Source organism: Panthera pardus, unplaced genomic scaffold (assembly GCF_024362965.1).
Source record: "Panthera pardus isolate Hobbes unplaced genomic scaffold, ASM2436296v1 HiC_scaffold_21, whole genome shotgun sequence".
Taxonomy (NCBI): domain Eukaryota; kingdom Metazoa; phylum Chordata; class Mammalia; order Carnivora; family Felidae; genus Panthera; species Panthera pardus.
The window spans coordinates 57,304,563-57,317,953 of record NW_026526777.1 but is presented as its reverse complement, the minus strand read 5'-3'; the positions used below and the strand labels follow the sequence as shown (position 1 = coordinate 57,317,953).

Here is a 13,391-nt window from a genome sequence, read left to right as displayed (position 1 = left end):
GAACATCATTCACCTAAAGACAATGTGCTACTCTATTCTGAAAGCGTAAACAGAATCGGTTGGAGAGTCGTGGTTTTTCTTGGCTGCAGACCTCCATAAGAGACAAAATATAAAACACGTCTGGCAAGTAGGAGAAATTTAAAATGCGGGTTATACTTTGATGAAAAATATTTTTAAAAAAAACGTGACAAACCGTCTGAGAGATTTCGTTTTTAGCTGATTTTCCTCCTATCCGGGGAACATTCCGTTTCAGAAAGGCAGTAAGGACACAGAGACGTTGTAACAAGATAACACCTTCAGCAAGGGAAGGCAGCAGGCTTTTCGGCTGGAAGTTTTATTGTTGAGGTGTCTCCTCTGCGACCTGATATTTGTTCTCCGGTCTCTGTTCTGTGATCGCTTTCTGCCCCGGTCTCCAGGATTCCCTTCTTAAAACCGTCCAGTTCACCTGCCCCCTCCCCCCACTTTTTTTTTTTCTCTTGGATCTGTCTGAGCCAGATCTGAGTCAGACTGCTAGAAGTCAAGATTCTAGGGAGGAAAATGCTTTCAGGCAACTGTCAGGTATGTGTGTGAGTCGTGGGAGCTGGGCGGAAGGCAAGTTTAGAGAAATCCGTGGATTAAGGGAAAGACAATGGATTGAAGGTCAGCGGCCAGGTGCTTGGAAGAAACTGGCACCAAAAACCGGAGCTGGGAGGAGAGGGGACCATTCAGAGAGAGCCAGAGGATACTTAATCTGTGTCATATCCTTTATTGACAAAAATGGGAAGTAGGAGATATCATTATGAGCTACATCCCCTGACAGACACCGTGCTGGAAGAGAACTTAAAAATCAGTAAGAGAATTTATTGATTTCGTCTGAACTGCTCTCCCTCACTTTCCTCATCCTGCCTGGAGAACTCCTATTGACCCGCAAGGAGCCCAGCTCAGACATCACCTCCTCCTTCAGTTCCTGTTTGTGTCATTTCTGTATCTTGTCCTGGCTTTGAGGCCCGTGCAAGTGCCGCTCTGTCATTTTCCTCCCTTGTCGTCTACAGTCTTCTGATTTCCTGGCGGGAGAATGACCTCCCAGTCACTGATACCGCTGAAGTCCTGCGTGTCCCTGGGTATGCTTCCTGCCCACGAGGAAAACCCATCTAACCTGCACAGCCCCTCTTCCCGACCACGACCTCTGAGCCTTTCCGCCCTCTCGCTTTAATACCCATTCTGCCACTTCCGTGAGCCCTCTAGTCCCCGCTCAGACCCTGCCCTGAAATTCTCATCACTCCTTGGCCAATAGTCTAGACTTCTTTGCCAGTTTGTGAACCCGCTGCACCTGCCCAGAAAAATCATGACCCTGGAGTAGTCTACTCTCTCATTTTCTCACTGCCACACCTGAGTTGCCGAGTACTAGCAACAACAACAACAAAAAAGTCCACACCCCTGTGTAGATTAGCTACACAGATTCTTGGGGCCCCTGGGTGGTTCGGTCGGTTGGGCGTCCGACTTCGGCTCGGGTCATGATCTCACAGCTGGCGGGTTTGAGCCCCGCGTCCGTCGGGCTCTGTGCTGGCAGCTGGGAGCCTGGAGCCCGCTTTGGATTCTGTGTCTCCCTCTCTCTCTGCCCCGCCCCCACTCACACTCTGTCTCCCTGTCTCTTAAAACTAAATAAATATTTTTTAAAAATTTAAAAAAATCCATTCTTTTACATCTTTGCTCAGTTCGAGCCACGAGGCCGTCCTTCTCTGTGCCCTGAGCCAGCACTAGCCTATTACCCTACGGTAGCTTTTTCAAACCCTACCATTCTTTTAGAAGCCCCCTGTCCGCCGCCTTCTCCAGCCTTCTTGGATGGCCACCCTGTCCTTACTTCACGGAGGGCTCCTGTCCGCCCCCTGCTTCTCCCCTCAGGCCTCTGCAAACACGTGCCTCCTTGGCTAATTTCCCACCTACATCAATGGGGAAGAGCATCCCCCCATCGAATGCCTGCTCCTTCTCCTGTATCCTCTGCCCGTCCCCTGCTTTTCCATCCACTTATTCAGTCTCTTCAGCTCGCATGTATTTTCTTTACTGTTTATAAACACTCTCAGGCCACTATGCTCTTTAAAAAGACACGACCATATACACAAATACTGAACCTTTATGTTACGCACCTGGAACGAGTACAGCATTGTGTCAGTGATATCTCAGTAAAAAATACAAACAAAATTCTACTTTCTTAGATTAGTCTACCTTTAGTAACTCCACGTCCTCGCCTTTCATGCTGCCCCGAATCCACTAGACTTTCTCCTTTGCCCTCATAAATCGACGTAAGCCGATCTATCCAAGGTCTTCAATGTCTTCCTCGTCCAATGTTTCCTCTTCGCGGCATCTTATGCCATCATCCCACCTGGTGCCTCTCGTATCCTTGGCTTCTTATCTCATTTCCTCATACCACTCTGGTTACTCTTTTTTTTCCTTTTAATTTTTTCAAATGTTTATTTATTCTTGAGGGGGAGAGAGAGACAGGCTGTGAGCGGAGTAGGGGCAGAGAGAGAGAGGAGACACAGCATCCGAAGCAGGCTCCGGGCTCCAAGCTGTCAGCACAGAGCCCGACGCGGGGCTCGCACCCACGAACCGCGAGATCATGACCCGAGCCGAAGTTGGACGCCCAAGCGACTGAGCCACCCAGGCACCTTGGTTACTCCTTCTTGATCCCCATTTCAGGCTTCTCCTAACTTGCCCTTGGACACGGTCCTTCCCTGAAGTCCCACGCGTAATCTCTGTTAGCACAGTGCCCATTGCCCTTCTCTCCTTTGCACCCATGGCTTCCGGCCCTTTCTACATATTCATGACCTCCAAATCCAGATCTTCAGCTCAGGGTCCCCCCCAACCTCTGGAGCTCCCCACCCACCTCTCTACTGTACACGTTCCCATCAATGCCTCACGTACGCTCTCAGTCCAATACATTCCCTCTTTGTCATCATTCCTCTGTCACAGCTCAGTGAATGACATCACCATCTCTTCGTCTGCCCGAGTTAGAAATCTGGACCTCATTTTGGATTCCTCCCTCTCCCTTGTCTTACAAATTCAGCACTCAGGCTCCACCTATTTAACATATCCTTCTTTCCGATCTCACTCCCACTGCCATGCCTAAATTACTGGCAGAGACTCCTAAATAGTCTCCCTGCATACATAATCTTGCCTTCTCCACTATGCCCCCCATCTATTTCTGATGCCATCATTCTGGATTATAAAGTGCCTGTCCTCAAAATCCTTCAATACAGACGTTAGAACCATTCGATTTAATTATTGAAGGATAATGACATAAGAAAGAAGCGGGTCAGCATGGCTAGACTTTGACGTTGAAGAATAAAATAAAAATAAACACATAAATGACAACCAAACTCCTTCGCCCGTACGCTGGACCTTTTTTGAGGCTTCTGGTAGCCTTTCCAACCACATCTTTGGCCACGTAGCCCTCACATCTACGCTCCAGGCTTACTGAAGTACTTGTAGTTCCAGGAAGATCCCACATGCTATCTTCTCCCTGTGCTAATGCTCAGGGGACCTTCCCCCAGCCGATACGCCTGTGATCTCTTCTTCAGTCTTCAAGTCTCACTCTGTTCACCACCTTCCAAAAACAGATTTGTTTTCCCAAGGCTGTGTGATCCCACAGGATCTACACCCATTCTTGTAATACCACCCCTTGTCCCGTGTAATATTCTTCTGTTCATTAGCCTGTCTCGCCAACGAGGGGTTGCTTCAGCAAACGTATTGGGCTTTGTATCTTCTATCTCATTCATCTTTGAATTCCCAGTGCCCAGCGTAGGACCTGGTTCCAAAAGACTGTGCCAAGTGTTGCAAAGAAAGAACAAATTAATTATTCATAATATTCTTACTTCTGTTCTTGTTATGTAGTGCTCTATTACAAACCATCCAAAAATTCCATGGCTTGAAGCAACACTTTACTATTATCTCTCATGGCTCTGTACATTGACTAGGCTCAACTGGATGGTTCTTGCTCGAGGTCTCCCTTGTATACTCTATCAGATGGTAGATGAGGCTGGAGTCATCAGGAGGCTCCAGTGGACTCAACAGCCAAGATTGCCGAATCACATGGCCAACTGTGGGTTGGAACTTCAGCGGAAGTGGTCTCCTAGAGCCGTGTATGTGGCCTTTTAGTGTGGCTTAGCCTTCTCACGGCATGGCCGATGGGTTCCATGAGCATCTCAAGAAGAATGTTCCATGAGACTCAAGTGCAAGCTGCAAGACTTTCCATGACCTTGGACGTGCTGTGTTTTCATTTCTACCTCATTCTGTTGGCCAAACAAGAACTTAAGGCCAGCCCAAATTCAAGGGGAGGGAAATCTGACTTTACCTCATGACATGGAAATGGCAGATAGGTGCAGAGGAGGAAGGGACTTACGATGGTCATCTTTAGAAACAACCTACCATAGCTTAGAATTACAAACAACTTCCAATAACACACTAAAATGTGTTCCCAAGACCTTTAGTTTTCTTCAACTTGGCCATTTTACTCTTGAGAAACATTTCCCTTATGGAATAAATCAGATTATGTGAAAAGACAACTTTCAAGGGAGTACCTAGCACTCTGCCCGTTCTATGAAGTTTCAACCTGAAGGCTAAAATAAGATTAAGAAATGATCTGTATGCTTCCATTATTATTTCATTCTTAAATGGCCAACTCTTCAAGTCTTGATTTTTCTCCCTCGTTGCTTTGACTTTGTAATTCTGTCATTTTGATCTATAAGAAGATTAACTTCAGAAAACAAGTTTCTTTTGGTATGTTAATTTCTATAGAACAAGACTCCTTCATCTTTTTTTTTAACTTAAAGTTACCCTCACCATTGTTAAGAGGTGAATGAGTATCTCTTGACTACATCTCAACAAAATAACAGAGTGTTTTAACAGTGACCGAATTAGGTATTCAATATTTTTTTGTTGTTATTTAGGAGTGAGTTTTTCAGGAGCCATTGAAGATGGCCCTTGGTATGCAACATGGCTATTTATTTACTTTTAGAGTCACGGCTTAAGATGGGAAGTAAAGAATCCATTATTTATCTTAAGAGACTGTAAGAGCACCCGGATGAAGGGTGGGGATAGGCTGAACTGTGTTGCCATTAGAGAGGGGAAACTATAACATTTAAACCAGTGCAGTCGCTCTGGAAAGCAGTGGGGAGTTTCCTCAGAAAATTAAGAATAGATCTACCCTATGACCCAGCAACAGCACTGCTAGGAATTTACCCAAGGGATACGGGAGTGCTGATGCATAGGGGCACTTGTACCCCAATGTTTATAGCAGCACTTTCAACAATAGCCAAATTATGGAAAGAGCCTAAATGTCCATTAACTGATAAATGGATAAAGAAGATGTGGTTTACGTATGCAATGGGATACTCCTTGGCAATGAGAAAGAATGAAATCTGGCCATTTGTAGCAACGTGGATGGAACTGGAGGGTATTATGCTAAGTGAAATAAGTCAGGCAGAGGAAGACAGATACCACATGTTTTCACTCATATGTGGATCCTGAGAAACTTAACAGAAGACCGGGGGGGAGGGGAAGGGGGAAAAAAGTTACAGAGAGGGAGGGAGGCAAACCATAAGAGACTCTTAAATACTGAGAACGAACTGAGGGTTGATGGGGGGTGGGGGAGAGGGGAAAGTGGGTGATGGGCATTGAGGAGGGCACCTGTTGGGATGAGCACTGAGTGTTGTATGGAAACCAATTGGACAATAAATCATATGCAATATTAAAAAATAAAGAAAGTGACATAATTCAATATCAGTGAATCTTTATAGTGCTCCCTTCCCTGTTCAGGGACTGGGTTGGGGCTGGGAAAGAACGAGAAAATGTCAGCCTCTACTGTTCTTTGGTACCACTGAAGCGTGAGGCGTGAGTAGGTGGCCCGGGTTGAGCAGACACAATGCAGAGTCCATGGCTAGGAGATCGTGGAGCAGAGAGCTACAGGAGATGGAGGGCTTTGCCTGATTACAGGAAAAGAAAACCCCCTCACCGCTGTCAAGCACCCCCCAACCTGGCCACTGCCTATTCATCCTTCACACTTCATTTCGTCCTTCACCGTCTACAATTCTGTCAAGCTTCTCTGTTCTGCGTTAAAGTGGAAAGACCAAACCAGTGAGGAAATCGGGTGTATACAGAGGTGGAGGCAAGCAATGGACAGTGTGAAATCCCTCCAATCATCTCAAACGTTCAATAAAGTCCACCACGCAAACAACTGTCTTGTAGGTGCGAAATTTCGGGTGGTTGAAGTTAGGGTCCACACTTCAGGCAATGTGATGCAGGAACGTGACATATGGAACAGCAAGATGCAGCCAGAGGTGAAAAGGGAGAATGTCAATATTGTCCTAACTCCCCTCCTACTCCTTCTACCTCCCGTCCTCCATAAAAAATTATTTTGAGGGGCGCCTGGGTGGCTCGGTCGGTCAAGTGTCCGACTTTGGCTCAGGTCATGATCTCGCGGTCCATGAGTTTGAGCCCTGCGTCAGGCTCTGTGCTGATGGCTCAGAGCCTGGAGCCTGTTTCGGATTCTGTGTCTCCCTCTCTCTCTGCCCCTCCCCCGTTCATGCTCTGTCTCTCTCTGTCTCAAAAATCAATAAACGTTAAAAAAAATTAAAAAAAATTATTTTGAAAGGCCCAGAAGGGAATCAAGGCTACCATTACTTCTAGGTTAGGATTTGAATCGCTCTTACTTGACTCTTGATGGACAGGGTAACTCAGCGGACATGCTGAGTTATTTCTTGAGATCTAACTCTCTTAGGCTCTGCATTCCTTGAAGGCAGAGATTTGGAGATAACCTGTCTCAGATTCCCCAGCTCTTGCTTGCTAAAATATATACGCATGCTCAATGTTGTTGCAGTTGAAGGGAGGGAGGGAGGAAGCAATAGAGGATTATTCCCTTAACTACGTGTTTTGACTCCCAAGAGCAATTCTCAAGCTCTAAAAATACTACTTTAGCATCTTATATGACAAGAATGGGTATGAGAAAAGTGCTCCGTAAGGTACTGATGACTGATGTCAGAAGTTCTCCTCAGCTAGGCAGATTTGCACAGACATAGATTATTCCTGAAATTAACTGGTCTCGAGTTAGAAAATGTTGGCTATGACAAAAATAAGAAGGTTAATGTTAACGAAGACCTCGAACTAAAGCCCGAAGAGGCCTTGTCATAACTTACTTGGGTGTTGATAGCCTTTACCGTGACAAATCATCCTTGTGACATTAGAGAGATTCGGAAAATAGTATCTTACGTGCAGACTATTTTATGGCTGGGATGCACAAGCGGCCTTGGGAGAGGTTGAAATTGTGCTAGGACCTACCTGCAGAGCAGCTCGCAGAGCTACAGTGGACCTTTGTCATTGTCCCGTGGGTGAACGATATGACCCCAGTGGAGTGCCCTATACCCAATGGGAAGTATTCATTGCAAAACACTTTTAGACGTGAAAATTGCCAGAGTTGTCCCTGCGCAATGACTATTCTTAAAAAGCAGGTTGATAACCAATTGGTTATTACCTTCTTTGTCAGTGACCAAATTTCACTCGACGAAAGAAAAACTGGGTGGCCCTGACATTTTTCATCTGGGTCCCTCGTCACAACTCCGCGTGTCTCTAGCACCTACAAACCCTGGACCTGATCCAGACGACCTCCGTATCTCCGCTGCCTGTGGTAACCTGGATTGTTCTTCTTTCTCCAGCTGCAGTATGTCCCCTCTCTCCTTCTGTCCCCCTAGCCACCAACGCTTCTTCGTTTACTTGGGTCCGACTCAGTCTTCAAAGAAGGTCCAGTCTTCCCGTCACCTCTCCGGAATGCCCTTTACCCTTGTACAGCATCTTCACCGTGGCTTGATTATTCCCTCCTCTGCCTGCGAGCACCATAACTATTCATGCCGCTTACTGGTTACTTGGTAGGAGGTCCCTCAGCTTGAAGCCAGGTGACTGACCCCCGCTTTATGATTCCCAGCTCAACTCTAAGGCTATGCCCACTGGGGCCATGGGAATCTGATTATGGTAGGGGAACAAGAATCCCAAGGCAGTTGCCCCTTCTATGCTACCAGACACATCCTGTTTTTCTGGCGTGCTGCTTAGCGACTAAATTTTGTCTGACGGGCAGCCAATCCTTTTTCTGGGGAGAGGAGTAAATGACGGTTTCAGCCACCCATCTCTCGCCACTCCGACTTTTTGTTAAACCCATTATTACCCATAACCAAAATTGAGCTCTTCAAAACCGAGTGGACTTCACGTAACTGTTCCCAAGCCCGAATTGTTTTAGCCTAGCTAGAAAACTCATTTAAGAAAACTCGTTTTAGACCATAGGATCCTGAGGCTGGAAAGGAAGTTGGAGATCCGTTAGTTCAAGTCTTGGTTTCAATGCAAGGGGAAACTAAGGCTCCGAAAGAGTTTAGAATGTACCCAAAGCCCCCAAAGGCTATGGGGCTGGAATCAGACTCAGGGCAGGGGCCTCGGTTCCAGTCTAGCATCGCGCCCTATGCCTGTCTGCAACTGGAGAATTCCTCTGGCCAGTGTACCCTCCTCTTCCCCTTTCAGGGAAGATTGTCTCAGTTGGCAGGGTCTTGAAATTGCTGACAAGCCAAACGCCTGTTTTCCTCCACCACAGGTCCCGACAAAGAGCCTCAGGGAATCCCGGAGGCCGGAAGGTGGAGGAGAGAACACAGACTCTAGAGTCAGCCAGCACTGTGAGGCTCTTCACGCTTCGCTGCAGGGACAGACGGATTCAATGGGATAATGCAAAGAGCCTTCCACACACAATAGGGCAAGAAATACCAGAAACTAACGGGGATCATCAGCAGGGCACCAACCTTCTGGAACTGAAAAATAAATAACGGTGGTTAAAATAAATGGTTTTTTTTTTAAATAAATGTACATGAATAGTAATAAAAAATGGAAAAGTCTAGCTTAGAGGCTTGTTTATTCTCTCTGGACACCAGCCTTTTGCTTATTCCCCCGGAAATTGAGAATGGGTAAATGTTTCACCATGGACACAGCTGCATATGCTGAATATAGATTTTCCAATGCTTGATTTTCCATTAGAGTTTACTTTTCTGAGCATAATGCCTGAGGGGGCAGCCTGACTAATACATTATATCATTTGTGAGTTCGTTTTTTAAAGCTGAGGGGTTTTTTTATTTATTTTTTTTAACATTTATTTATTTATTTTTGAGAGACAGAGAGAGACAGAGCATGAGCAGGGGAGGCGGAGGGGGAGAGAGAGAGAGAGGGAGACACAGAATCCGAAGCAGACTTCAGGCCCTGAGCTGTTCATTAGCACAGAGCCCGACGCGGGGCTCGAACTCACGAACCTCGAGGCCATGACCTGAGCCGAAGTCAGACGCTCAACCGACTGAGCCACCCACGCGCCCCTTAAAGGTGAGTTTAAAAGATGGGAAGTGAGATTTAGGAGCCAAAAGAATGAAGAGACTTAAATAGCAAGAAAACCGTAACCCTGTGGCCCCAGATTACTCTCATGCATTAAATGGACAATTTTTCAAATTCCTAATTTATGTTCATCTTTGCCCTTCACTGACAAAAAAAAATTATTTCCAAAGGAAAACTAACTGGTTCCTTATTTGCATAACAACGCCATAGGCTTCAGTGACCGCACTGTCAACTTCTTGGAAGCAAAAGAAATTACGAAGTTTTCAAACATGGAGAAATGGAAATAATAGTGACTTTTGAGTATCTGCTTTGCACCAGGTCCGCTACTAAGTGATTTTGAATGTATGTATTTGAATTGAACATATTTCTAAGCCATTACCATTGCATGGTGAGTATCATTAACCCATTTCACGGATGAGACACGTAGGGTCTGGTTGACTCACCCAAGACCACAGGGATGCTAAGGGTTGGCGTCGTGAGTCGAACAGCCACTCCCCAGCCCTGCTGGCTACACGATGCTGCTGCGGTCCTTACAAGACTCAACGGAAATATATCTAGATTCAGAGTCAAAAGATTCAGAGTCACCCTCTTAGTGATCAGTCTGCTTATTCCCATTTTCTCCAGTTTGAAGCAATCATAACGTGAGGGGCTAAGACTAGGTTTGGAAAGAGGAGAGGAAGTGAAGCGCTCATTCTGAGCGTTGGAGCCTGAGTCCCCATATCTTCCTCTACAAATGGGGATGTTAATACCCATTCTTCTCTACCTTGAAATACTCAAAGCTGTCCGTTTCGGTAGAAAGGTGTGTTATAAACCATTCACTGCGATACAAATTTAAAGCAAAGAGAAGAAATGATAGTGTTTCATCACAGGAAGTGTGGTTAATAAGCCACGGTCTTTTGCTTGAGTGGCTTTTTACTTCCTGCCTTGCCCTCAGCACCTGGGGGATTTGGTTTCAGAAATAATGAGTTAGCATTCTATTAATTACGTCTGATCTAATGGCCATGAACCCAAGCGTTTGCTCACCTCTAGCAAGAAAAACGTAGCCCTTTCCTAAGAACATGAGATCCTTTCTAAATAAATTACGAAAGCCTTTTCAACACCCTGCTTGTGCTTTTGACATAGTTGCTTCGATTCAGGATTATCTTAAAGCCCTGCTGGCCAGCTACCTGCTTTGTGTACTGTCCCAGTAATTTACCCTCTGATTTCATGTTTCTTTCAAAAGCGTCAAAGCACTAGGCAAATATTACTCATCAAACGAAAGGGTTTGATGATGTCCTGCTAAATTTAGCCTTTTTTTTTCTTTTGTGGCTCAGTCACATCTGTTCTCAGGGATCTGACCTACATGAGCTGTGGGGACTCTGGGCAGAAGGGACACAGTAGAGCTCCCAGGGGGGCGAGTCGAGGGCTCCGGAGCTCTGTTTCTGGCCGCCTACACCATTCAGTGTTTCCTTTGCCCCTGCTCCTTCCATTACCATCACTTCCTCAGAGTTGTCCTGGACCAGGCATCTGTCTGCACCTGCCGGGAGCTGTAATGCTTAAGGACCCTAAGTGCAGGGCCCAGGAGTCTGCATTAGCTAAGTGTGCTGGGGTCTAACTAAATACAGTTTCTTTAGGTTCAACCTGAGGAACCTGTGGTCAACGTTGGCCTCAGCCTCCCCCCCAACGCCCACACTTTCCTCCCACCCACGGTCCGTGACTCTGTGCTGGCTGATGTGGGACCATGAGTTAAAAGTAGCTGCCCGTAAAGTACTCTCACTGTCACCGTCCCAACCGTGGACGGCTACCCTCTCTTTCCTCCCTCCCCCCACGGGGCCCCCTACTTCACAAACCCACAAATCCCAATCCCAGGAGCTTGCTCCTCCGGGAACAGCTGGCCAGGTGGAGGGAGAAAGGAGGTAGCAGAGAGGATCCAGCATGGTCTCCTTTCCGATGGTTTCAAACCCAATGGGGTAAAAAAAAAAAAAACCAACAGTTGGAGACTGACCAGCTTTTTATCACTCCGCATGCCCCGTGAATGATCTCTGCTGATACTTCCTGCTTCCAATTAATGAAGTGAGAATCGGAGAGCCCAGGAGCTAAAGTGACGATTGTGTGGCTCCAATGGCAGAGTCACTTTCACAAGAACCAGAAGTAGACGGGCCCCACAGCACTGATCAATGTGCTAATATTTAATCTGTTAAAAATAAACATTTGCCAGCCCTCAGGTGAAATACACCTTGCCTAATCTTTTTCTCTTTCCTGTTTGTCAATATTTCATTAACACTAACTTTTTTTTAATTTTTTTTTTCTTAATTTTTGAGACAGAGAGAAACAGAACATGAGCAGGGGAGGGGGCAGAGAGAGAGGGAGACCCAGAATCCGAAGCAGGCTTCTTCAGGCTCTGAGCTGTCAGCACCGAGCCCGACGCAGGGCTCAAACCCACGAACCACACGATCATGACCTGAGCCGAAGTTGGATACTTAACCGAGTGAGCCACCCAGGCTAAAGGTGACTTTTGAGTGGGGACAAGTTTTGTTGATTAATGCGTCTAGGTAACTACCCTGCCTTTAGCAGAGCCTGATGGAATAAGTGCATATGACAACAGACAACCGTGTCCCCTATCCCACACCCTTTTAAAACAAGCAATATCGGGGCGCCTGGGGGGCTCAGTCAGTTAAGCGGCCGACTGCGGCTCAGGTCATGATCTCGCGGTCCGTGAGTTCGAGCCCCGCGTCGGGCTGTGTGCTGACAGCTCGGAGCCTGGAGCCTGTTTCGGATTCTGTGTCTCCCTCTCGCTGACCCTCCCCTGTTCATGCTCTGTCTCTCCCTGTCTCAAAAATAAATAAAATATTAAAAAATAAAAATAAATAAATAAATAAGATAAAACAAGCAATATCGATAACAAATAGAGGGGCACCTGGGTGACCCAGTCGGTTAAGCTTCTGAATCCTGATCTTGTCTCAGGTCATGATCTCACAGTTCATGGGTTCAAACCCCGCATCAGGATCTGGGCTGACGGTGCAGACCCTTCCTGGGATTCTCTCCCTCTCTCCCTGCCCCTATCCCACTTGTGTGCATGCTTTCATATGAGTGCTCTCTTGCTCTCTCTCTCAAACTAAATAAATAAACTTTTTTTTTTTTTTTTTTTTTTTTTTTTTTTTTTTTTAGGGGCAGTTGAAAGCACAGGCTTCCAATGGAAGACTAAGAGGTTCCAAAGGGACTCTGTCATTTCCCATCTGTAGAACTTGGGACAGGTTATTTAACATCTCTCTTTCTTCATCTGTAAACGTGAGTATTAGTGGTCTCTCAGGCCTGTTTTGAGGATATGATTTTACACACACACACACACACACACACACACACACTACCGCATGTAAATAACATATCTATATAACATACAATGGATCCATATATGTTATATATGTTATATCCATGACCATGTGTATACCAAAACACCTAAGATATTTAGTTGTGTCTGCCTCTCCTTATTCAGTCATTCATTCAAAATTATTCTCCACCCAGAGCCCGCTCTATGCTGGCCTCTGTGCAAGTCCCGTAGGATCTGGAAGTTACCCAGATAGACAAGTCCCCCCCTCCTCGGAAACGCTCTAATTTGAGACAAGAGAACGGGAGCGCTAACAACAATGAAGGGGCGCCTGGGTGGCTCAGTCAGTTAAGTGTCCGACTCTTGATTTCAGCTCAGGTCCTGATCTCAGGGCTCATGGGGTCAGGGTCTACGCTGACGGTGCAGAGCCTGCTTGGGATTTTAACCCTCTCTCTCCGCCCCTTCCCTGCTCTATAAATAAATAAATAAAAATGTAAAACACACACACACACACACACACACACACACACACAATGACAAATGGTTGCTTGCTACCCAGGGCTGTATCCTCAGCTCATGCATGGAAAGTAACTCCCACCAATTAGCTATCTCAGGGCTAGGACTCCAACTCCCTTCATTTAGCCAGAGCTATTCCCAAAGGCAAATCTTCCTCCTGCCCGTGGGAATGGGCAATTTAATTGGG

The 13,391-nt window shown here is 46.3% G+C and overlaps 1 long non-coding RNA gene across 1 annotated transcript; it reads right to left on the bottom strand.

The window, feature by feature from the left end:
• Window positions 1–8,309: 8,309 nt before the first annotated feature.
• Window positions 8,310–11,572, bottom strand: LOC109251949 (uncharacterized). Its single transcript, XR_002073786.2, has 2 exons — window positions 11,369–11,572; window positions 8,310–8,816 (listed from the first exon to the last, which is right to left on the bottom strand). It is a non-coding gene; the product is annotated as an uncharacterized LOC109251949 (long non-coding RNA).
• Between the last annotated feature and the right edge of the window lie 1,819 nt (window positions 11,573–13,391).